This window comes from Balaenoptera borealis (assembly GCF_965194805.1).
Source record: "Balaenoptera borealis genome assembly, chromosome: 14".
Lineage (NCBI taxonomy): Eukaryota > Metazoa > Chordata > Mammalia > Artiodactyla > Balaenopteridae > Balaenoptera > Balaenoptera borealis.
In genome coordinates this window covers 87,892,666-87,918,572 of record NC_138875.1, presented here as the reverse complement: position 1 = coordinate 87,918,572, position 25,907 = coordinate 87,892,666, and the positions used below count along the sequence as shown (strand labels likewise).

The following is a 25,907-nucleotide window of genomic DNA, read 5'->3' as shown; positions in this document are numbered from 1 at the left end:
GCAAATTTCAATTTTGCTGGCGAAATGAGAGCTCTTTCACTTTATTTTTATCATATAAGAAGGGAGCAATAATTTTTTTTAGAGTGGGGAAACTTGATTTACTCTATTATTTTTTAAGTTGACATTTATCTCTGAAAATTATCTCACAGTTGAAGAAATAATATCTGAACAGGATCAACATGGTGATCTTAACATTTGTAATCATTTTAATACTCTTAAAATAATTGTTATTAATGTTGTAAAGGTCTGTTTTTCAATAGACCCGAATTTGATTAAGCAAAAAACTTTTAAAAGGTTGTTTGTGAAAGTTTTTCTTCTTAATATATTGGTGAAAGCTGTAAAAAAAAAAAAAAAAAAAAAAAAGAAATGATGTGCCATTTCAAAAGCTATTAGAGAAGTTGGAACTTACCCAGCACTGTTTGTAACCATATCCAGGCTTTAAAACATAACTCTAGCCCTGTCTCAATGTAATATGTAGCTTTTGATCATAAGGCATTGAAAATCCCATCAACCATCACTAACCTCCACCACCTCAACAGTGCTGGTAGTTTAAAATGTGTTTGGATAGGAGTCATCTTTCAATTTCTGTGATTTCTTGGGCTTTCTCAAGGACTTCACTTAAAACATGGTTTAAAAATTGCTTGATAATATTTCAGAAACAAACAAGCAAAATGAACAAACAAAAGAACTCATAGAAAAAGAGATCAGATTTGTGGTTACCAGAGATGGGGGCGAGGCAGCTGGATGAAGGCAGTCAAAAGGTACAGTATATAAGGTCTGTATCTTATAAGATAAATAATACAAAGGATGTAATGTACAACGTGATAAATATAATGAGTGCTGCTGTATGTCATATATGAAAGTTGTCAAGAGAATAAATCGTAAAGAGTTCTCATCTCAAGGAAAATATTTTTGTTTCTTTAATTTTTTATCTATATGAGGTGATGTTCATTTAAGTTCAATATCTCACTAAAACCGGAAGAAAATGCAAATAAAATAATGGATAAAATTTTTTAAAAACTTCAATAAAATTGCATTGAATTACCAAAAAAAATTGTTTTCACCTTAGTTAAGGATTGGTGTGGTTTAATTTTAATGTGGTCACGTTCCTTTCGAGAGAAAAGTCTCACACTGTTAATAGAGACACATGATGCTCTGATATGTATTCCTCATTGATTGACAGCAAGCAGAGATGTTTCAGTCTGAGAGGACGCTGTCATTAGTATCAGGTGGGGAAGCAGGACAGGACTCACAGAGGAGCTGGTCCTTTTATAAATCATGAGTCCCTTTGGGTTAAGAATTAGATTCAACAAAGGGAACTATCAAGGATTTCATGGTTATAAAGAATATTACCCACTGAAATGTGGAACAAAGAGAAATAAATTTCTTTGTTATTCACTAAAGATGAGGATTTGGAAGGCTGACCGAGTGAATGAGTGTGAGTAGAATAACGGGGTAAGGATTATGTCTGCTTTACACGTAGGAACTAAGAACATTTTGGGGCGCTGATGGTTTGCCAATTGGGAATTCTGGTCAGTGGCAGATAACATAGATCTCCCCCAAAATAGGGGTTTATTTTTCTCTCACATATTATGGAATCCAAAGGCAGGAAGTAGGGCTAGTCCAGTGGAATATAACTGCCACCAATATCCACACGTATCCTGTCTTTTTCTTTTCTGGCTTTTATTCTCAAGATTACCTAGCTATCACAAGATGGCTTCTGGACACCAGCCATCACTTCAGTATTCCAGACAGGAAAAGGGAGAAAAGCAAAAGGACAACTGCCATCTGAGTCAGCTCTTTACCATAGTTTTCTTTGGATGTCTTATCTAACAACTTCACGACATTCATTTCCATCTTATTGGCCAAAATTGAGTCACAAGGCAATGTCTACCTGCAAGAGAAATTGCTACAGGTGGTTTTTGTTTGTTGGTAGGTTTCTTTAGATATACTTGTTCCACTCCCCCAAACTTAGGACACTTTTAGTGAGGAAGAAAGAGTGAATAGATATTAGACAGAAAGATCTGGTTTTAAGACCAGTCTGCAGAATTTAATGAATAGCAGTGTTGTATGTCCCACCTACAAATATTGCCACACCTGAGGTCTACCTATTCTATTTCTTAGTATTTATCTATAAACTGACACATTGTTGTACTTAAATCCATTTATTTAAGAGGGGGCATTTCATTAAATTCGAAGTGGAAAAATTGCCATGTCTTGCCATAAAAATAAATACAATAAAGATGAACAAATTTATAAAATTCTAGCTATATAGTCTTATTGCCAAAATTCTGAGCATGGATCATATCTCCATTTATTAAACAAGAGATTATAAAGTGTTAAAAATTGCTGTCACCAAAAAGGCTATTTCTCTGTGTTACACCAAGGCTCAAGGAGGTTGCCAGTGGGGAATAAATCCTCATAATGTTATTTCATGTCATGGCTGATGCCACCTGAAATCACCTTGAGTTCCAGGCAAAGCACATGTCCTCTGTCTTAGCAGCACTGACTTTCTCCAAGAATTTTATTTACAGGTGAGAAATGCAGCCCATGTAGGGTCTGTAGGTTTGTCTCAGAGGAAGGGCTAAGACACATGTCACTAATCTCTAAGTTCAAGATCATTCCAGTACATATCATCACCCCTTATCAACACCAATATATTGAAGAATTCTGAAGTCCCTAAAACACAAACTACTTGGCAGAAACAACAACCTGTGAATTTGAGCACCAGCTATGTACCCAGCACTGTGAAAGGTAATGAGCAAACACTGGTTTTTAAGCAAGCGTGGTATCTGCCCTTGTGGAGTGCAAAACCCCCATGAAACCACCACCTCATGGCTGATTTATTAGAAAACAAAACAAACAAACAAACAAAATAAATTCCAGTGTAGGAAAATGCCTGTGATTCACTTCAAAAGTAATAAAAGTCCACTGATTTCTGACAATGGGTCTTGTGGATGTTGATTCACAGTTCTCATGTATTAAAAAGACCCTATCTGTCCATTTGACTCAATCCCTCCATAACGAAAGCACATGATTTCTCTTCTCTCGACATAATAACATTTAATTGAACTGGCAGAGAATAGTAATACAGAGGATTAAAAGAAATTCTCAATTGCTTCATTACTGCCTATAGAAAAAAAGATGCATCTTTAAGTCAGACTTGATGATCATTTTGTTATACTGCAAAACGCATTTCTGAGAGTCTATTTAGGGTTTTGAGATAGCCCGTGAAATATTAAAATTCAGCCAGACTGTGGGCATCTAGCATGGACTCTGGGACTGAATTTTGTACTGAAACTCTCCTTAAGTTAATGGGAACAATGGCCACGCAGCAGGGAGGGAGTCTGGCTTCCAGTTAGGAGGAAGGGTTAAAATTATATTTTCCTATCATTTTTTTTTCTTCTTGAACTCATAAATCAAAGCTGAGGTTTAAAACCTTACAAAGCCAAGATGTGGGTGGAGGGTGAAAATAGGTTCATTTCTTAGACTGCTAAAGCCTTTAATAGGTGGGAATCACTTGTGGGCCCGTTATCCAAGTGTATTCTTCCACGCCTCCAGGTATGGGCACGAGTCCATGTCTTAAGTAGCGAAAGGTGGTCCCTCTGGACCACCTTGAGTTCAGACGACTGTGAAAAATATTCAGAACCAGCCACTGCCGGCCCCATCAGGTGGAACTCAACCGTGTAAGGAGAACTCATCTGGAACAACTGGATGCAGATCAAATCCAAAACCAATTCCCAAATCTAGAGGTCTTAATCTGCTATCTGGCGGGTGTATTTGCCCCTGGAGACCTGTTCCTTATCTACTTGCCTCATGCAGTGTTGACCTGCAAAACACTAAGAAAAAGTGACTTGTTTGCCACCTTGAAAAATAAAGATATTTGAGAACAAATGCTGGAGGGTATGGAGAAAAGGAAACCCACCTACACTGTTGGTGGGAATGAAAACTGGTGCAGCCACTATGGAAAACAGGATGGAGGCTCAAAAAACTCAAAACAGAGTTGCCATACGATCCAACAATCCCACTCCTGGGCATATATCCAGACAAAACTCTTTCAAACAGATACATGCACCCCTATGTTCATAGCAGCACAATTCACAATAGCCAAGACATGGAAGCAATCTAAATGTCCATTGACAGATGAATGGATAAAGAAGATGTGGTACATATATACAATGGAATACTACTCAGCCATAAAAAATGAAATAATACCATTTGCAGCAACATGGATGGACCTAGAGATTATCATACTAAGTGAAGTAAGTCAGACAAGGAAAGACAAATACCATGTGATATCACTTATATGTGGAATCTAAAATATGACACAAATGAACTTATCTATGAAACAGAAATAGTTGGTTGCCGAGGGGAATGGTGAGGGATGAATGGATTGGGAGTTTGGGATTAGCAGATGCAAACTAGTATATATAGAATGGATAAACAACAAGGTCCTATTGTATAACACAGGGAACTATATTCAATATCCTGTGATAAAGCATCGTGGAAAAGAATGTGAAAAAGAATGTATATATGTGTATAGCTGAATCACTTTGCTGTACAGTAGAAATTAACCCAATGTTGTAAACCAACTAAAGTAAATTTTAAAAAATAAACACATATGGCGTCAAATTCCAGATATCTGATACCCCTTGGTACATCTGTGAAATCGAGGACCACATTTCATTGGAGTAGCAACCATGGAGTTTTTAGATAGGTGTCTTCATTTTCTGAGGCTGCCACAACAAATTACCCAAACTTGGTGGCTTAAAACAACAGAAATTTATTCTCTCACAGTTCTGGAGGCCAGACTGTGAAATCAAGGTGTCTGCAGGACCAAGCTCTCACCAAAGGTTCCAGGAGTGAATCCTCCTGGCCTTCTGCAGCTCCTGGAGGCTCCAGGCATTCCTTGACTGTGACTGCATCACGCTGATCTCTGCCTCTATTTTCACATAGCCTTCTTCCCCTTGCCTCTGCCTCTCAAATCTCTTTCTCCAACTGTAAGGATACGACTTGTTGGATTTGGGGTCCACTCTAAATCCTGAGAGCCTTTTTTTAAAAACTTTTTATTTTATACTGGAGTATAGTTGATGAACAATGTCATGTTAGTTTCAGTTGTACAACAAAGTGATTCAGTTATACATATACATGTATCTATTCCTCTTCACATTCTTTTCCCAATTAGGTTGTTACTTAATGTTGAACAGAGTTCCCTGTGCTATACAGTAGGTCCTTTTTGGTTATCCATTTTAAATATAGATGTGTGTACACGTCAATCCCAAACTACCTAACTAGCTCTCTCCCAACCCTGGTAACCATAGGTTCATTCTGAGAGCCTTAATGTAATTTTACCTGCAAAAATCCTATTTGCAAATAAGCTTCACAGGTACCAGGGTTTAGGAATTGGACTTATCTTTTGGAGGATCACTATTTAATCTACTGTGATGGAAATCGGATCTCCAGCATCTCATGATAACTCCCATTCTTTTTTGTCTTGTATCTGGCCAAACTTACCTTGCCTACCTGGTCTGTGCGTGCATCTGAGTTTCTAGGACTTGATTCCAATGTACCTTACAGTGCATAGTTTTGAACTGTCAAAAAAAAAATTTCTCTAGACGAATGTTGAAAGGCAGGGGAGACTTTATCCAAAGCTATTGTGATAGGGTAGAGACACGAGAACTCATTCAGAGCTCAACTTCACTGAAACAAAGAGTGGGAGAATTTTTAAGAGCAGAGGAAGGGGCATCTTAGGTCATCTGTGTGTGCTAATTGACTTTACACAAAGAAATGTGGACTTTTTCATATCTTTTTGGTGGGAGGGACTTTCACAGCTTGGAGCAAGGCTCCCACTAAAGTTTGGTTTCTTCCCTCCCATGGAGACTGAGAATTCTATCTTCCTTGATGTTACTTTTCAAAGGGCTGGCTCCCAGGTCCATTCCTAGGATGAAAAAATGAAAAGAGGCTTAAAAAAAAATTACATATCAAAGGAGCAGAGAAAGAATTTCCCATTACAAGTTTTCTAAAGTAAATGCTCTAAGAAAAGAGACGTCAGGAGCCAAGAGGGAGGAAGAGCCTATGTAATGTTCAGTCAGAGGTAGACATTCAGGTCGTCTTGGTCAGAGCTGACCCATCTTACCTGGCCTCTTCCGTTACATTTATTCAGTTAGATGATCTCTACTTTCTAACTGCAAGTTCCAGGACATTTCTGAGTCTCATTTCCATCATCTGTAAAATAGAACAGGGATTTCTCTGGTAATGCAGTGGTTAAGAATCCGCCTGCCATTGCAGGGGACACGGGTTTGAGCCCTGGTCCGGGAAGCTCCCACGTGCCGCAGAGCAACTAAGTCCGCGAGCCACAACTACTGAGCCTGTGTGCTGCAACTACTGAAGCCTGCACGCCTAGAGCCCGTGCTCCACAACAAGAGAAGCCACCGCAATGAGAAGCCCGCACACTGTGATGAAGGGTAGCCCCAGCTCACCGCAACTACAGAAGTCCCGTGCACAGCAATAGAGACTCAACACAGCCAGAAATAATTAATTAATTAATTAATTTTAAAAAATAGAACAATAAGGTTACTTAATTCATAAGGTTGTTGCTAGGAGGATGTAAGATCATATAGCTAAAGTACTGTGGGGTCATGGGAGTGTGGACCTATGGCATCCAAATGCTCCTATGTCATTTCAACATGACAGACAGTTCTATTCCCTTTTTACTTGGTCTCCTTTGAAGATAGAAGGGGCAATTTGACTCACTTCAGGTCAACAAAACCTAAGCATGAATCTCTGTGGGACATTTCTTGGCAAGCTTTTGTTCTTGGATAAAAGGGGATACATGACTGGCATCACCTCCTCTGGCTCTTTTTTTGCTGTGATTATGATGTGATGGCTGGAGATGTAGCAGTCGTCTTGCAACCATGAGGAAAAAAAAAACAAAGTCTTGCAGGGGATTAATTTCTTTTAACTGCTGAACTAATTTCAACAACTTCTAGACATTTTATTCTGTGAGAAGAACTAAAGCACTAAGTTGTAAGCCACTGTGATTAATTTTACTGTTACTTGCAGATAAACTCAATCCTGCTTGACAAACAATACCACAATGGTCTTCACGCTTTGGAATGGATTATACCTCGTTAAACACACATCTGCTTCTTCTACTACATTGAAAGGTCTTGGAGACAGACCCAAGTCTTATTTACTTCTGTATTCTTCAGAGCCCAAAGGAGAAAGAGTTTCTATAGTATACTTGAAAAGAAAGCCTTAAGAATATTGACAGTTATTCCTACATTTAATTAAAAGATAAAACATTCATAAGCATTCACTGTGCCTGGTTCTGGGCATTAAAGAATTAAAAAAAACAAAAAACAAAAAAACCCCACAGTCTCTGCCCTCAAGAAGATTACAGATTTCTGAGAAGAAAAATGGATTTTTCTAATACAACAAGTTTGGTGTAATAGAGATATTGCAGAGGATAACAAGGGCACAGTCATTTACAAAGATGTTGTATCTATTGAACGCTTGCAGCTGTAGCAACAGAAATTCTGACTCATCAGGCTTTTACAATAAGGGGTCTTATCATCTCCCTTGAAAAGCCCAAAGCTCCATGGTAGGAAGTCGGGCTCCAGGGTTGACACATTCAACAGCTCGGCCATGTGACATGTCCCTTCATCTTTCTGCTCTCCAACCTCAGGTTGCCTTCCTCCCTACACTAGTAGCAAGATGGCACCAGAAATTCCAGGGGCCATGAACAGACGTGAAAATCTCCTCATAAAGGGAGGTGTCAGAAGGCAGTAGATTCTGGATATGTGACCAACACTTTTCACTGCAGATACGAAGAAGTCTATATTCAGTAATAAATTATGTCATTCATAAAAATTCCAGAATGTCTGAGCACACGTTATATGGATCATTACAGAAATTACAAATACAGTGCTTTATTTAGTATGTCAGAGTTTTCCAAAGCTGACATTTCAATTCAGAAATGTGTGTGTGTGTCTGTCTGTGTGTCTATATGATCAGGCCACACAAGATGGCTGTTCTCTTGCTCTCTGTACCTCTTCTGCTAGACGGTGTCTGTTTCACCTACACCCACTCATGTGATCGACCTTCCTGCATACTTGACCTTGGCCCCAGCTAGTGATTGTTTTAGCTTTTAGATCAGGACATCTCCCCTCTGAGAGCTTGTCAAAGGGGCAGTGAGAGGTGTACTCCTCTGCTGGTTTCTCTGGCAACTGATGAACCAACCCTGAGGTCAGTTCCCCCTGTAACTGGTAACCTCCCCTTCCTCCTGGTAGCAAACACTGCTGCCCTGTCCTGCCCGCCGTCTGCTGCACGCATCGGGGTGTTGCTCTAGGACCTTGCTTCACACATGTAAGATGCCCTGTCTGTTTGTAGCATGGAAGAACAAAATCTGACTCCATGTTGGATCTGTTTCTTTTACTTTGACCTTTGTTGCCATTGCTTTTGTTCTGTCTATAGCTATAGGCATACATAATGGCCTGCCTCGGGGAACCCTGCGCCTCTGCCTGAATGTTAAACTAAAGTGCCTTTGTTCAGCTCACAGGGAAACACCCTGCCCCTGCCCACCTGCGAATGGCTGCAGAAAAGAAGAAATTAACACATCCCTTCCCAGAGGCTGGCCAAACCATGAGATGTTTTCCGAGACTTATGGCCTTTTTACTTTACTTCCTCACCTCCTCCCCTTCTCTGCTCTACAAAAGAAACTAACATCCAGACCCCGATAAGATGGTACTCTAGGATGCTAGACCACCATCTTCTCGGATGCCCAGCTTTCCGAATAAAGCCACTATTCCCTGCCTCAACACCTTGTCTCCTGATTTATCGGCCTGTCATGCAACGAGCAGAGCAAGCTTGAACTCGGTAAGACATTAAACCACTGATGTCTCTGGCTGACTCCAGACTCTTTCTTCAGTCTCAAGGTGGGCAAGTACAGGTCTTGCAGGCCTGAAGGGTGCCGCCCCACAGTGTCTGTGTGCGATGTAAAGAAGAAATGGAAAGACATTTTGCATTTTTCAATAGATAAAGCCCTGGAAACAAAAACAGGGATGATTTCAGGGAAATTCAGCTCCCTTCTGGAGGTCTATGAACATTTCTCCACAGTATTTATTCAACAGCATTTTGTTGATTTCACACTATGTGCCCAGCATATATCTTCATTTAAAAATGGAAATGTAAAGAGTCACATTGCTAGCCATTTCCTCTATGAGGAAGAGCTGAAAAATTCATGCCAACTGAAAACACCACCTCCTCGAATCCACAGCTATTTGCTAGAGCCCAACTGCATTTCAGTAGCAGTCACAAATTGGAGAAATCCACTTAGTGTGAACAAATACAATCATTTAAAAGACATTTTCTCTAATGGAGGCATTCTTTGTAAGTAAAGATTGAATTATGGAAGATCCCGTTTATGGGGAAAACTGAATATTTAGAGTTCATGAAATTGAGAGGAATTGATTATACAGAATTGGAAGGAAGACAGAAGAAGACATTTAGCCCAGACCAGTTCTTCCAGACAAAATTACAAGACTGTGCAATGTCCGATTTCCAAAGGGGCCCTCACCCACACCTGGTACATCTCCGGGAGGCTTTGTTTATGCAGAATTCCATGTGAATGGACTTGTGTAGTGATGGGATTGAGGCTCTTCTGGTCTTTCCTCTGCCTGCTTTACGTACCTGAAGGCCCTAAGTTCATATCCCTGAGCTGGAAGTACCAGGACCCAGGAGCCTGGAAGCTACATCATTAGGTGCTGTCTGTTCTATAGTCAGATCCTATTATAGCCATTCAAGAGGGTGGGCTCCAGAATGCAAGCCTGGCCTTGGACTTCTGCAGTTGCTGTCTTGTCCCATGTATTTAGCTAAAAATCATGAATGCTTGTCCCGCTCACCTGAAGTCCAGTTCACGGTGTTCCTGTACTTTCTGCCAGCAGGGAGTGAGAGTGACCTCAGTGTTCAAGGACAGGGGCAGGCATTTTATAAATGGCTTGAACTGACATTGAGTTGCTGATTTTTTGTTGTATTCTGCCTTCACCTCCCCATCTGAATTTAAATCCAGATTTCACTCTGTTCTAATAAGGGCTATTTCTAGAAATTTTAGAAGTTCTAGAAAATATTTGGGGCCATCTTCAGTAGTGATTTGAATAAGTGGACTACAGAAAAGTCTTAACTCATTCTATCTTGGAGTGTATTTCAGGGGAACATGCGTTATTTCAGGAGCTGGGACTCTAGGCCCTTTCCTGGGTGCCAGAGACCCGCTTTCACAGTGGGACGACTCACAACAACACAGGCCACTTCTATTAACATCTGCCAAAGAGGAACAATCCAGGCAAAGACTGTAGTTGGCTCCATTTATTTCTGCTAAAATATTTATGCAAATTTAATTTATATGCAAATAACCCCTTTTCCTCCTGGCCCCTAGGTGTCTACAAAGGCCGCCATATTGCTGCTGGTGCCTGGAATTACTGGTTGGAAAATGAATTATTCCAGAATTAGACACAGTCAATTCAAAGGCTCCTCCTCCCACAGGACGGATGTTTTCCGTCATTTTCTCAGAATTCACAATGATGCTGCATCTGAATGCACTGTCATCTCAGTAATAGCTCTGGGTTCTACGTCCAACCACCAAATCTAAAGGATGTCTTTCTCATATAGTCCCATGACTGTATCCTGTAGACTTCATGAGTTACATTTCTGAGCACATCAGGTAAAATATTCCTTCCAGAGCTAACTATTTCAACTGGGTCATTAAAAACATTGGTTGTTTTCTATTCTTCAAGTGATAAAGCAATCATAAATGGTAGCAGACTTGTAGAAGGAGATTTTTTTCTGAGTGACCAGTAAGGAGGGCTGGAAGCGTGCTTAAATGATTCTTTCCGGGAATATTTAGCAGTAGACAGCATCAGGCGTGTGTCGTTAATTGCAGTGGCTCTCAGTAACTTCCCAACCTAGGCTACTCTTCCCAACAAAACTACCAATCTATGCAAGTCTTCATCTCTTATTTAATTTTTCAAAAGTATTGGTATAATAAAAGAGTATTTTAAAATGTTTGTAGTAAATATGATACTAGAAATACAGAATTTGGAGGCTTAAGAAATATTTTTTAGAAGAGCTGTCCACAGGAAAACCTTACGGTTGAATACTCCACTTCCTAAAATCAACAGTAAAGAACATTACATGTATTTCAAGTGTTTCCCACTTATTGTAGAGTGTAAATACTTCTTGAAATCCTGATTTCAGTTCTTTAGGTTATATACCGCAAAGTGGGATCTCTGGATCATATGCTAGTTCCACCTTTAATTTTTGATAAGTCTCCATACGGTTTCCATAGATGCTGCACCATTTTACATTCCCACCAATAGTGTACACGGATTCCAATTTCTCCACAACTTTGCTAGCCAGTGTCTGGAGTTTGATGCCTCACAAGACCTCTCAACTTATTACTTAAATAAAACAAACAGATGAGTAAACTCTACATCTTGTACTTTAAACCACATTCTATATTGTTAACATTTCTCCATGCATTCTCTAAGAAATTTAAACAAGAACAGTGGGTTTTGATCCTGCCCAACTGAAAACTTCATTTTCAATTTCCATATTTTTGAAAAAGGAATCACTAGCTCCTTTACCACAAATTTTTTACAAGGTTGAAATGTGCTTAAATGCATGAAAACAATTTGACCATTGTTAAGTGTTATAGACATGCCACATGCTGTCACTGTTTTTTGTTCAGGTTGTTTTTATGAGGATTATCACTCTTCCTGACTCTGGCCCAGAACCAAAATGAAAAGGCACTAAGTAATTCTCACAGATTGGAAAAATGAGAAATATTTATATCAGTTATATTTGTCCCTTTAGCATTTCTTGGCAGTGGGGTATGTGGCTATATGGGTAATATCTCCTCAGTTTATTCATACTAATTGCATAGGTAACAGAGATGGTCCAAAGACCGTTGTCCTTGGAGTTGAATGCTTTCCAATCACCCTCCAGATCGCCTCTTTGCCCCAGTGTCCCCTGCACCATTCTGAAACCTGGAGGCTGACCTCTTCATAATGGATCAAATGGGCTCCCCTGCCTGCTGGCTTCTGGGTAGATTTTCTAATGGGAGGCACTGGGGTTTGGGGGTCAAGATGAGAGAGAGGTCAAGGGATTTATGGCCCTCATTCTCTCCCTACTCTTCCAGGATTTAGCATCATTTGTGTTGCTTTCACAGAAGCCACAGTTCCCACTGGATGAGACCTTCTCATTGCCACCCCTCTCCCTGTTCTGGAAACTGTTGCTTCCTCTTGGCCCCCTGGTTAGGGTGAGGCTGGAGAGTGGTGTAAAGGCTTTCCTCGGATGCTAGTTTCTGGGTGTGGGACCATCCCCTGTCTACTTATCCTGACAAATCCATTTAAATGCTGCCTTCATTAAATCCTATCCTGTTTTGAGTATGCCATGTATTTTCTATGAGGACTTTAACAATGCAATAGTAGTAATAATAATACTATAATGATAATAGCTAACTCTTACTTTGTGTTCTTTACACTCAGGTCTTGTTCTGGTTGTGTTCCCACAGTCTGGCCCACTTTGCCCTCACGGTGGCCTTATGAGATAGGTGCTGTTATCATCATTCCCCTTTGCAGATAAACAGGTGCACAGAGAGGGTAACTGACTTCACCAAGGTCACACAGGAAGTAAGCAGTGGAACCAGGACTTAAACTTTGATGGCCTCGTGATAGGATCCAGGCTTTAACCTACATTCAGTGCAGCTGTCTGTAGTGCCTCCAAGTTCTGAAATGAGGACAGCTCGGGCTGGTGACTTTTCTTATCCAATAGTCGGCAGTGGGACGTATCACATGATTTAGTTTTCATTTGTCCCCACTAATCGTGAGATGTGCCTGTTCAGTGTTGTTAGCTGAGATGCTCCAGCTCGCACAGGGAGACTTTCAATTAATCCACTAAAAAGCTCTTTGGGCCACTAACGTCCGCGTGCTTGTTAACGTGTGATTACTGCACCGGCTCCAATTTTCTCTTTCCCAGACAACGTGAAATCAGGCAGGAGCAGGGGTGGTTTAGACACAACCGAGTGCATTACACAAGCACATTTTCACGTTAATAGGAGCAATAAAAGACTTCACAGCCATATTTACACCCAAGCCTTTCCATATTTTAGAATAAAGGCAGGGAATCAAAGAAGTTGGTATGTATAGCACATTTATTATCTCTCAAAGCTCTCTGCAGCTGCCTGCAGAACTATGGGCTCTGGGGGAAAAGACACAAAAAATGGAAATAGCTGCCGTCGCCAGTTAGGAATTTTGTTTTATAAATGTGAGATATATTTTATATTGTGCAGCAAATCGCTTTGATTAAATAGCTTTTTTGGCTTGTATGTGCTCACACTTTTAGAGTTAATAATGGCTCTCACTTATTAAGGAATGTTCAGAGATTTGTTCTAATGTTATATATGTCTTAACTCATTGCATCGCATAAGAACCCTAGCAGGTAGGTCCTATTTCAGTCCCATTTGCCGGCAAGGAAACTAACACACAAAGGGGTTATTTAGCTTGAATACAGTTCAGCTACTGAGAGTTGAACACAGATTTATAGGACAGATTCCAAAATCTGGACCCATATTCACTGTGCTATTCTGACCATTGCATTTTCCACTCAGTGTTTCAGCTGTTTTGTTTTTCCACTTGGCTTACATGGAAACCTCCGGACCTGCCAGCCCTAGATGCTGAATTATGCTCTGAACCTTTATCAGACCCAATATAGATCCTTATGCTGTCATGAATGACCACCAGCTGGATCTCAGCATCAGTGACCGGGCCAGGGGCAAGAGGACCAGCGGGTGTCAGGAGTAACTCGTGGAAATTTTGGTCCCAGGCTTCCTAAAAGGGCCTGGAGTCAGCAGATTGAATTCCCCATGAGAGTTGTAACACCCCACCTGTTGCTGGGGGCCCCTCTCCCCATGGCCAGGTCTCCCTCCCACAGATGATCCCAGGATATGATAAGGTACCCAGAGCTCTGGCAGGGGCAAAACTGAATCCACCAGCATCAAAGACATACCCCACCTGAATAATGGAAATACATTAAAGAGACTTTGTTATGACTAACAATAATTATGTAAGCAGTTTGGCACAGTTGTGAATGCACAGGCTCTGGAATCAGGCTGACTGAGCCTTGCTGTAATTCTAACAGTATTAGTATTTTTACCTAAATTTTACTAAAGGTCAACACTGTGTCGGGCTCTACATACATTCAACTTCCTTGTAAACCAACCCTGTGAGGCTAATACCAGCATAGCACTTATTTTACAGGGGAGAAAACTGAAGCAAAAGGAAAGGATATACAAGCTGACCCAGTTCACTCAGGTTGTAAACGGCAGAGCTGCAGTTTGAACCCAGAGCAGTCTGTGCTCAAAGCCTGAACTTCAGGGTCCTGTACCCCGGTGCCCATTATTGAATGCTGCTTTGATGAAAGAATGACTGAATGATTGATAAATTACATCTGCTATTTCCTGGGAGCTAAGAACTTAGCCAGCTTCACAGCTTTGATAGGCGAATCATCCCCTTACTAGATGAGGATGTGAAGGCTGGGGGATTGACCTTGGCCAGAGCCAGGCATCAGCAGAATTAGAACTTAGAGCCCAGGTTTTCCTGAAAGAGACAAAAGAGAGAAACCACTTCTGGGACTCAGGGACCCCCCTGAGTTTCTTCTGGATGCCTATGAAGAACAAGACGCACAGAAATACAACAGAGTGACGGCCTGAAACCGTAGCAGTGAGATGGTGGGAGTGATGGATTAAAGGCGACCACACAGGCTCCAGGGATGTGCACGGAGGCACTCGACCGCGTGTCAGCGAACATCAGGGAATGTGCCCAGGATGGGCAGGGATGACGCAGGAAGCCTCTGCTTACGTAACGACTCTGGAGGGGGTAAAGTGAGTGTCTTCCATGAACGGGAAAAACATGCACAGTAATGTCCAACAGAGAGGGACGGAGAGGGAGACAGAGACGGGGAAAGAAGTCCCAAAGGACCTTTCTTCCATCAGAGCGTCTCTGGGAAAGGGAAGTTAATGTATCAATACTCAAAGCCCTGTTTCTGTGTTTTCCGTGCGTGTGGTCCTGTAACAGGGAAAAACAAATCTGACTCCATATTGGATCTGTTTCTTTTACTTTAACCTTTGTGTTCTATTGCTTTTGCTACAAGTTAATCACTAAAGGGATGTTGTCTATAAGCTTAAATTATACATTATGGCCCATCTCTGGGAACCCGCCTCCCATGTAATGAGTGTTAAGCTGAAATACCTTTGTTTAGCTCACAGGAAACATCCTGACCAGACCCACCTGTGAATGACGGCAGGAAGGAAGACATGATCACATCCCCTCTGGAGACTGACCAGAACCAGGAAATGTTTGACTTTACTCCTTCCCCTTTGAGTATAAAAGAAGCCTGAATTCTAACTCCGGCCAGATGGTTCTTTGGGTCACGAGTCCACCATCTTCTTGGTCTGCTGGCTTTCCAAATAAAGTCGCTATTCATTGCCCCAACAGCTTCTCTCTTGGTTTATTGGCCTGTTCTGTGGCAAGCAGTGTGAACTTGGACTCAGTAGCCGTCCCCTCACGCTGAACTGATCTCTCTTTCCAAAGGATGAACAGCGTCTAAAGGAAGGTAACACACTGGCCTTTCCAGCATGTAAAAGCATAAATGACATTGATGTTTGCGCAGATTTCAACTCATGTGGCACTTATCCCAGGGCCCCAAGCCTAACAAAAGAAAAGCTTCGCAGTTAAAGTCTTAGCTAAGAAAAATGAAAATAGGCTAAGGAGCTTTTTTTTCTCTAGACCCTTGAAATTGGAAAGACCGACAATGAACTCTGAAATGGTGCTTTCTCCACTTATGCCATTTTCAAAAGCATAGTTACTTTGTCAGTAACGATACTCCATCTGCAAACCGTAAGCATGTGTCTCATTTTGTTCCATAATAAGAAATCAAAGGCGTGCTTAAAGTAACTTAGAAATAAGGATATTGTACGTACTTCAGGAGTCCTAAGTGGCCAGAGATAAATAGAATCACTATTTCTCACACTTTTTGCCCAAGGAGAATAAAGAATCACATTATTCCTTGTTGGAGGATATTAATAATTTACTTAGTAGTTTTTAATGTGCTAAAAGCATTCATTAAATACAATATATTGAGCATCTTCTATGTGTCACGGATGGTGCCAGGGTCTGTGATACAGAGGGGGGTGTAATCTCATTTTCCATTCGGAGCTGTGTCATCCCAAGCAGACATTGGTCCTCTGCAAAGTGGCAGGTCAGGGGGTGAACTTGTGTTTGACTGATAGGGTGTTTTCCTTCTGATTGAATTCATCATTTGCTGCTGAAACAAATTACCCTGAATCTAATTTTAAAGCAACACAATATTTAAAACTTTTTCAGTTCTGCAAGTCAGAAGTCTAAAATGGATCATATTTGGATAAAATCAGTACCATGTTTCTTCTGGAGCCTCTGGGTGAGAATTTGTTTCCTTGCCTTTTTCCGTCTCTAGAAGCTGCCTACAGACCTTGGCTCATGGCTGCCTCACTGACCTCTGCTTCCATCACATCTCCTTCTCTGACCCTGACCCTCCTACCTTCCTCTCCTAAGGATGCTTGTGATTCTATTGGGCCACCTGGATAATGCAGGACAATGTCCCCATCTCAAGATCCTTGACTGAATCACACCTTGCAGAGTCCCTTTTTCCATGTAAGGTGACATATTCACAGACTCTGGGGATTAGAATGTAGATATCTTTGGCGGGGATGGGGAATTATTCTGCTTACCACAAAGATCAACATTTAAATACCAAAACATTTACCTTATCAACCACATATCCTTCTATTAAAGTATAGACTTTACTTGATAAAAGTATTAATATTGGTTCATAAAGAGTGACAAACGCACCCTACAAAGGTAAGATGTCGATAATAGGGGGGACATGGGTGTGTGATATATGGAAACACTCTCTGCTATCTTCACAGTAACTCTGTTAATCTCTAACTGTTTTAAAATTAAAAGTATATTAAAAGTGATCGTTCCTGCTGCCCTTGGAAATGTAGAAAATCAATCAACAGTGGGTTGTTCTGGTTGGGAAGCAGTTGACGGGAGCTGAGTCCAAACTGATCCCCTTATTGGGGTGCATACACCTCCTTTGGTTAACTCAGATCCCCAAGCGACCACTTCATCTCTCTATGTCACTTCTCTGGTGGCTTTGGAATTTGAGATTGTGACTCTTGAAAGAAACAATGACACAGATAGTTGTGTGATTGTCCCTGTGATCTGCGCCAGGTAGGGGGAGGTCAGGGGACTCTGAGAGCCGATCTGAAGGAGGATTGTGCCTTGTCTCAGGTTCTGGCCCCTCATAATCCCTCCAGGTCAGATGGAGACTCAACAACCAACGGGCCAGGCAGGTGAAGCTTCTGTTTCTCTCTGTGTCTTCCAGATTGTGGCAATTTCAAACTCTATTAAATCAGGATTTTTTCTTTGCTGGTTGATGTGTATGATTTTCTGGCTAAGTGCATTTGTTGCCAGGAGCTGACATGCTTCAAGGATTGTTGCATAAGAGCGTGACAAGACATCCTAGTTATTGCATGGGGGGCGAAGGAAAGGGAGTTGTAAAAATCTGGGGACCTTGTGCCTGTGGATAAGAATAATGTAAATCCCGTTATTATAACTCTAAACAGGGTACTGAGCCATTACAGCATTCAATTATTTTGATGCTGCGAGGCAAAAGTTTCCATGTCTGAAATACTAGTCTACCTGACATTGGGCAAATGAGGTGGCATTTTTTATGGAGTGATGCCCATTTGTGAAGGTGGGAACTCATGCCTCTCAGCCTGGCCTTCCCTGAGCTCCTCCATTAATGTTCTTTGTACTAATATTAGTGGTCACACTTAGTGTTTTATAAAGGAAAAGCTTTCTGGAGAGATGGTGCAAGGTCAGGGAAGACCAGGTAAGGAGAAAACTTCCATTTCGTTGTAACTCTGAATTTCGGAACTGAACAAAGTTACTTTATCTTCCTTCCTGCTGGCTAGTGACGTTGAACATGTACTCATGTGCCTGTTGGCCATCTGTATGTCTTCTCTGGAAAGATATCTGTTCGGATCCTCTGTCCATTTTTTTTTAATTGGGCTGTTTGTTTTTTTGATGTTGAGGTATATGAGTTCTTTGTATATTTTGGATGTAAAACCCTTATCAGATATATGATTTGCAAATATTTACTCCCAATAAGTAGGTTGCCTTTTCATTTTGTTGATGGTTTCCTTTGCTGCACAGAAATCTTTTAGTTTGATGTGGTCCCACAGGTGAGGCACCACTGATTTTTCACACTTATAACAGGCGTCTAACATCCTCCAAAGCCTGGAAGCCAATACAGAATGTTGGGACATTTGACTCTGAGTCTCCAGGTAATAAAATTCAGACTGTCATCTTCTCCTCTCATGGTAATTGGCCTTAACGCTGTCCAAGAAAACCCATGGCTGACAATCCCCATTCCAGAATTTGTGTCAAATTCTTCACAAATCAGCATGTCCCATTTCTGACATCCAGTGATTAATCTCAGCACCTTACTAGGAGAGCTATCATTGCCAAATTATAACGATACATGGAGATCTAATTAAATTCATTGATTCAATTTTCGTGTGACTGAGTTATTGACATGGATGTGAATTAACTTATTTGTTTGTAGCCGAAGGCCAGTAACAGAATTTGAAGAGAAATTATGTCTAGATAACACTCAGCAATGGGCGAGAGTATGTCTAATTCAGACACTTGCTCACACAACAAGGGGAGGTCTCCCAGGGCATAAGCGTCAGGGGTCGTTCTCTAGCGTATTAACCCCACCTATGAACAACCTCTTGGATATGCTCTGTCTCAAGGTAATAGTAAACTACAAAGACAAGGACTAAAGAAATCATGTGAAATCTTTTCATGGATGATCCAATTTGGAACTCTAGGAGGGGAATACGTTTTCTGCTATCAAGTCTCAACACATCCTTCATTTCAGCCAACCTTCTATGTATTAAACATAACAAATTGAAAAACAATGGTTTGGGACATTATTCTAAGTGAGATGATAAGCCAGTCACAAAACCAAATACTGTGTGATTCTACTTATAGGAGGTCCCTGGAGAAATCAAATTCATGGAGACAGAAGGTAGAATAGGTTTTGCCGGAGGCTGGAAGAGGGCAGATGGGGAGTTAATGTTTAATGGGGACAGAGTTTCAGTTCTGCAAGATGAAAGCAGTTCTGGACATTGGTTGCACAACCATACGAATGTACTTAACGCTACTGAACTGGACACTTAAAAATGGCCAAGATGATGAATTTTATGTTATATGTATTTTACCATAATTAAAAAGAAAATGTAGTGCTTACAACAAACAGCCAATAAGTCTGGAGCCACTAGAAGCTTTTAAGAGGAATTGCTTTGTACAGGGAATTAAAGGTTTACCCAACAGCGGGAAGGACTGGGCAAGCGAGTCCTATTGTTATGGAAACAAACTTGGGTCTGCTCACCCGAGCGCAGTAAAGCCGATCTACTGACACCAGTTTGGGATGAAGGAAAGTGCACTGTTTACTGCAGGCACCAAGAATGGGCAGTTAATGCTCAAAAGACCTGAACTCCCTGATGGCTTTTAGGGAAGGATTTTTTTAAAGACAGGGTGAGGGAGAGCGTGGTGGGGTGTGCGATCAGCTCGTGGACCTTCTTCTGATTGGTTGGTGGTGAGGTAATTGGGAGTCGGCATCATCAACCTTCTGGTTCCCACCAGTCTAGGTTCTACGTGCTTGTGGGCAGCAGACAGTTAACTTCTCCCACCTAATGGGGGTCTCAGGATCTGCAAAACAGCTCAAGGATATGGCTCAGAATATTATCTATAGTCTTTGAGGAGGAACTAAAGTTCTTGACTTTGTTTAATGGCTAAACTATTATTCTTTTGCCTTGCTTGACTGTTTTCTTTTCTTTCTGCATTTTCTCACTTCTCTCATTAAATTTGTTCTTTGGACCTTGGGGAAGGCTTAGGAGGCTAAAGTTTTTCTACAAACAAGAGACAGGTAGAGGACGTGGAGGGGTCAGTCCCAGGAAAGTCCCATAGGGCAGTGGTCCCCAACCTTTTGGCACCAGGGACCAGTTCCGTGGAAGGCAATTTTTCCACGGATGGGGTGGGGATGGTTCAGGAGGTTATGCGGGTGATGGGGAGCGATGGAGAGCAGCAGATGAAGCTTTGCTCGCTTGCCCGCCGCTCACCTCCTGCTGTGCCGCCGGTTCCTAACAGGCTGAGGACCGGTACCAGGGGTCGGGGACCTCTGCCATAGGGTCCTGCTAGGTTACACTATGTCACTGCCTACAACACCCAAGTATCTGATTCTCGGGAGGGAATCCAGGAAAATGATGGAGGAACTTCATTTTCATCAGCCACCAATGTCCACCTGCTTTTCTGCACCTGCCACCAGAGGTGCACCGGAGAATAATGGCTTTTTTTCTTTTCCACCTTTCAAATCATATGCAAGGACCTCTTAGAGGTAGATACTTATCAGAATTCTTCTACTGGCAGGGAGTCTAGACCATCTTCCATAGAATTTTAGAGGCACAGAGTTAACGCTAAAGGTTGCTGGCCTCCGAAATAAAAGCAAACTTTTCTTTCCACCAACTTTACCTCTTTACTGGCTTTTGAGTAGTGAACAGCCAGACCTGAGTTTGGTAATATTATGATTAGGGTGGTTTATGGAAAATGTCATTTGAAGTGAAAAGGATATTTCACTCTGACATCGTCCCTACAGAGTGCATAAAACTGCTGACATAAAAGGCGATATTTGGGAAACACAAAGGGCTATAAAAAAATAGGAATTTATTTTAATATGTTAGAGAGTATATAGTTAGCACAAAAAACCTTGTGATTTCAGACGTACAATTACTGATGGCATGGCTAAATTAGTACCATGGTATTGTACCTTTCACAGACAGCATGCGTTTCTACCTTAGTTGAAGACAGGGAAAGAAGTCTAACCTAGGTTTACACTCCAAGGTTTCCTATTTTCTGTGGTGGACACATTCTTAGCTAGAGTTCTCTCCACATAGTGAAACCTAGCTTTTCTAGCCTTATACCCTTCCGGTGATAAGTTTGATTGAAAGAGAACTTCTCATTTCCTCAGACCCATTAATGTTTTGGGTTCATGCCTGGCCTAGAACTGAACTGGGTCAAGTTTCCAGTTGAACAGATCATGGCGGTAAAAGAATGAAATATAGTAATTTCTCAGACTTGAGTCACAGGCTGCTCTCTCTGAGCTGAGGAAGACATCATGTCCACCTAAACACATGGTTGGACAGTGGGGAAGGGGGGTGTCGTCCCCCAGGGCATTTGGGGTGCCAGTAACAGAAGGAGCGATAATGTTTCCTGGGCAGACAAAAACAATAGCTAACTACATCATTGAAATTATTTCCTTAGGACACATTCTTACAAGTGAAATATGGATTCAAAGTGTAAATACACATTTCAGGCTTCTGATGCAATTGCTAATTGCCTTTCAAAACAAAATGTTTCTGTTTATTTGGATACTCACCCCTGTGTGACTTTTTTTTTTTTTAGTGATGTAAAATGTTAAAGCCTTAAAACTGGAATTTATAAAATTACTTAGAGTATGCCAAGTTGAGTTTTGATAACTAAAGACTTCCTTTATAGATGTTAGCCTGATAATCTTCATTAGTTCAAGTTTCAATTACAGGTAAAATGAGACCTTGATATTTAGCTTTCAAACAGAGAGGCATGAGAAAGAAAGAAAGAAAGGAAGAAAGAAGGAAATAAGGAAAGAAAGAAAGAAAAAAAGAAAGAAAGAAAGAAAGAAAGAAAGAAAAAGAAAGAAAGAAAGAAAGAAGGAAAGAAAGAAAGAAAGAGGGAGAGAGAGAGAGAAAGAAAGAGAGGGGAGAGAGAGAGAGAATGAATAGGAATAAACCGAGCTTTCTCCTTGAACAGATATGCCTCCATTGCTCCATTCTAGCACTAATAATGGCCCAGGAAAATGGCCACGGTTTCCCATTCTCACTGGTAGCAAAATCAATATCAAGTTTTAAAAAATGAAAGGTAGCAATAAAGTCAAATAGAAGAAAATTGAAGCCAGAAGGGAATAAAAACATTCAAGATGATTGCTTCAACATCAAATTTACCACAAGAAGAAATATCACCATGGATCCATGATCAAGTTAGGAAACTCTCTAGATCTTTCTGAATTTCCAGACCACCTTTCCATCCAGCCTACGCTCCCGATGCTTTGAAATATCTCTCTGCTTTGAAAGATCTCTCGAAGAGTTCTTACAACCAGCTCTCTCGTGGCAGGGACCTCTCTGAGTGTGAGTGAGAAGGGACAAAGAGGTGGTCCCCTTGACGGTAATTCTCAGGTCGACCTGGAAGTTGAGTTCCCAGGAGTTCCTCTGCTCCAGAAGGGGGCGCTCCCAGTGCAAACTCTAAGTGTGATGGATAATTTAGTCAGCACCTGCAGAACCCTGCTAGTTAGTGGTACCTCTCCAGTTTCAATCACTATCTGTCTTTTCCCTCACCCTGACCTTGAAACTTCTGCACAGCCACTGAATGTGCATGTATCCATCACTTGGTCTCCATAGCAACTGCATCAGACTATCAGCAGAGCAAAGGAATTCAACCTCCATTTGTTTATGATGCTCTTACCTAGATCAGGGTTTCTCAGTCTTGGTTCTATTGACATGACAGGCCTGAGAATTCTTTATTTGGGGGGCCGTCTTTCCCCCTGTAGGATGCTTAGCAGTGTCCCTGGCTTCTACCCATTAGATGCCAGTAGCACCCTTTAATTGTGACAAACTAATATATATCCACGCATTGCTGAATGCCTCATGGGGGAAAAGTTGCTCCCACTTGGAAAACATCAAACTAGATCATGGAAACAGGGGACCAAATTGGATGAGGTCTCATAACTTCTTTTCAGTTTTTTTCTTGTTTTTTTGGCTCTGTGTGGTCTTCATTACTGTGTGCAGGCTTTCTCTAGTTGCAGCGAGCGGGGGCTACTCTTCATTGTGGTACATGGGCTTCTCATTGTGGTGACTTCTCTTGTTGTGGAGCATGGGCTCTAGGCACGTGGGCTTCGGTATTTGCAGCACGCAGGCTTCAGTAGCTGTGGCACACGGGCTTAGTTGCTCCCTGGCATGTGGGATCTTCCCGGACCAGGGCTCGAACCTGTGTCCCCTGCATTGGCAGGTGGATTCTTAACCACTGCACCACCAGGGAAGCCCTCTTTTCACTTTTAACACGAACTCATTCTAAATCTTGTCTGGTAACCACAGGGAAACTAGTGAGTAGCTACTTGGCCAGCACTCTGTGAATATTTAGAAGTAACTCAAAACTCTCACCTGTGTGTCACTAATTGAGATAGCATGTCTACAATTTATAAAGTATTTTATTGTTTTTTCTTTTCAGTGTGCTACTAATTGAGCCAGGATGTATACAATTTATAAAGTATTTTAATGTTTTTTTCTTTTATAAAAATAGTGTGTGCCTCTCATAAACGATTTCCAAAATCTTTGAAATTTACTTTGAAATTGACAAAGTAAAAAATGCAAGACACTATTTCTTTTCCTGCAACATCTATTCCCAGCATTCGCGTGCACAACCTTCTGAACAAATTGTACATTTTGAAACTATAAGTCAATGGCCGAAAGGCTTAGGACGAGTCTCGCCTTCATGGCATGCCAAGGAAATGCCATGCTCCCTTTGCCGTCCCCTCTGCCTGGAATGCTGTTCCTCCAGATGCTCTAGAGGAATGCTCTTCCTGTGGGCATACTCCCTCATTTTATTCCGGCTTACTAAAATAGCCCTTCGCCAGAGTAGCTCCCCTGATACCTTACACATCAGCTGCCCAGCTCTGTGACATCTACCTTTTTCAGTGCCTTACTTTCCTTCCCAGTACCTGAAGTTACTATGTGAAATTTTATCATGTGTTTAACTGTCCACTTCATTATCAATCTTTAATGTCTCCCTTTCAAAGGAAAGCTTGTCTTTCTTGTTCCCTGCCATATCTTCAAGACCTAGAACAGTGCCAGCCACAACCTAGGCCCTCAATACATGTTGCTTTAATGAAAGAATAAAAGGCACATACCTGGTGGCGTGCATGCCTATACCCTCTTATCCTATGCCTGTGGCAGACATTACTAATCACTATCAGAACTTTCCCACTAAGGTCACAGATGGCGTCGGTGCTCTTCTTACTGATGCTGCCGATACAGCAGAGCTGCTGTTAATGTCAACACGGGGTCATCATCCTCTGTCCAAGGCTTAATGCAGGTCACTTTAGAAACACCTTAAAGTTGTGATGGTAAGATTATTAAAGCATATTCCCATTCATTTCCTTTCTCCATATTTGTCAGATAAGTTACAAAATTTTGCAGAAGGAGCTGGGGAATAGTTTTAAGAACATAGGCTCTCTGCTTGTGTTTGGATTAAAGCTCCATGACTTCCCAGCTGTGAGAACTTCAGAAAATTAATTTACCTTCCTGGGCTTAGGTTCCCTCATCTGTAAAGGGAGGATAATAATAGTACCAATTCCATGGGGTTTGGTGATAACTAAATGAGATAATAAATAATAAGTTAATGATAAAAAGCACTCAGAGCTTGGCCTGGTGTCTGTGTGTGTGTATATATATATATATATATATGTATATGTATATGTATATGTATATATATATACAGACACACACACTTGTATGTACATTGCTATTATTATCTTTTTTTTATCTTTTATTTTCTTTACTATTTTAATGCAAATACCAAGGATTGGTGTTTCTTTTCAATTAACATCACCCATATCACCATACATGGCTGTTCTCTGCTTTTAAGTATAAATACCAGAAATTTCATGGTATAAGCCCTAGAAACATGATTTTCAAATCCTTTATTTATTTATTTTTTTTTACCACAACCCAGAGAAAGAAACACGTTTTCTATCATGACTCAGCACATAAACCCACACATTCAAACTGAAACAGAAGGTTCCGGAATTTGTGTGTACCCTTACTATCCTCCGTGTGCTTTGATGTATCTTATTCTGTTTTCTATTCTATTCTGTTGTGTTCTAGTCTCTCTTTTAAAATCTGGCACCAGTCCATTAAACTTATTAAAATTATTTTATATACACAGTACATTGCAACCAGCAGTTAGATAGACAGCACTCGAGAGGCAGACCAGCTTTGGGGCAACAGTGCTTGTTTTTCCTATACATTGCTGAGAGCAGACATTCCTGGCTTAGGGGCAGGGGTCTAGCTTTTTAAAGTTGTCCAGGGACTGGAAAAAAGACAAAGGGCTGTCATCTGAGCTGCATGTCACAGTTTCCCCAGAGACGTCCATGGTGTGATGGCATCAGAAGTACAACAGGGTTCTGCATTGCTCTTCTGGTTGTGAGTCCAAACACAGAAAACAGTGCAGACTCCAACTAGCTGTTCACCCTGCCCCCAACACTTACCAGCCACTTGCCTATGGACCCATGGATTGCATTCTTTCAGCCTTGGTGTCCTCCTGCATCTGTGAAAATGATGCTACAATCTGACTTAGCTGCTTTTGAGGGTCCCATGCAGTAACAGAGATCAGACACTTAACATAGTGCCTCCACAGGGGAGTGACCAATCGTGTTGGTGGTTTCTATTAATTGTATGCATAATAGTGTTACTGAATGCAAGTTTGTGCGCCCGCACAGTTGAGGCCAAACAAACCGAAACACTGGAGTTTGGCATAGAGAAAGGTTTATTGCAGGGCCATCCAAGCAAGGAGAACGGGTGGCTCATGCCCCAAAAACCCTGAACTCCCCAATGGTTTGGGGGGGAAAGTTTTTATAGGCCAAATCTGGGGAGAGAGCTG

General features: G+C 41.3%; 1 long non-coding RNA gene across 1 annotated transcript in view; it reads right to left on the bottom strand.

Annotated features, from left to right (window-relative positions):
- Positions 1–305: 305 nt before the first annotated feature.
- LOC309610416 overlaps positions 306–25,907 on the bottom strand; it is a 38,535-nt gene continuing 12,933 nt past the window's right edge. Inside the window, exon 2 of the long non-coding RNA XR_014233923.1 lies at positions 306–5,938. This is a non-coding gene — a long non-coding RNA (uncharacterized lncRNA). The remainder of the gene's footprint in view (positions 5,939–25,907) is intronic.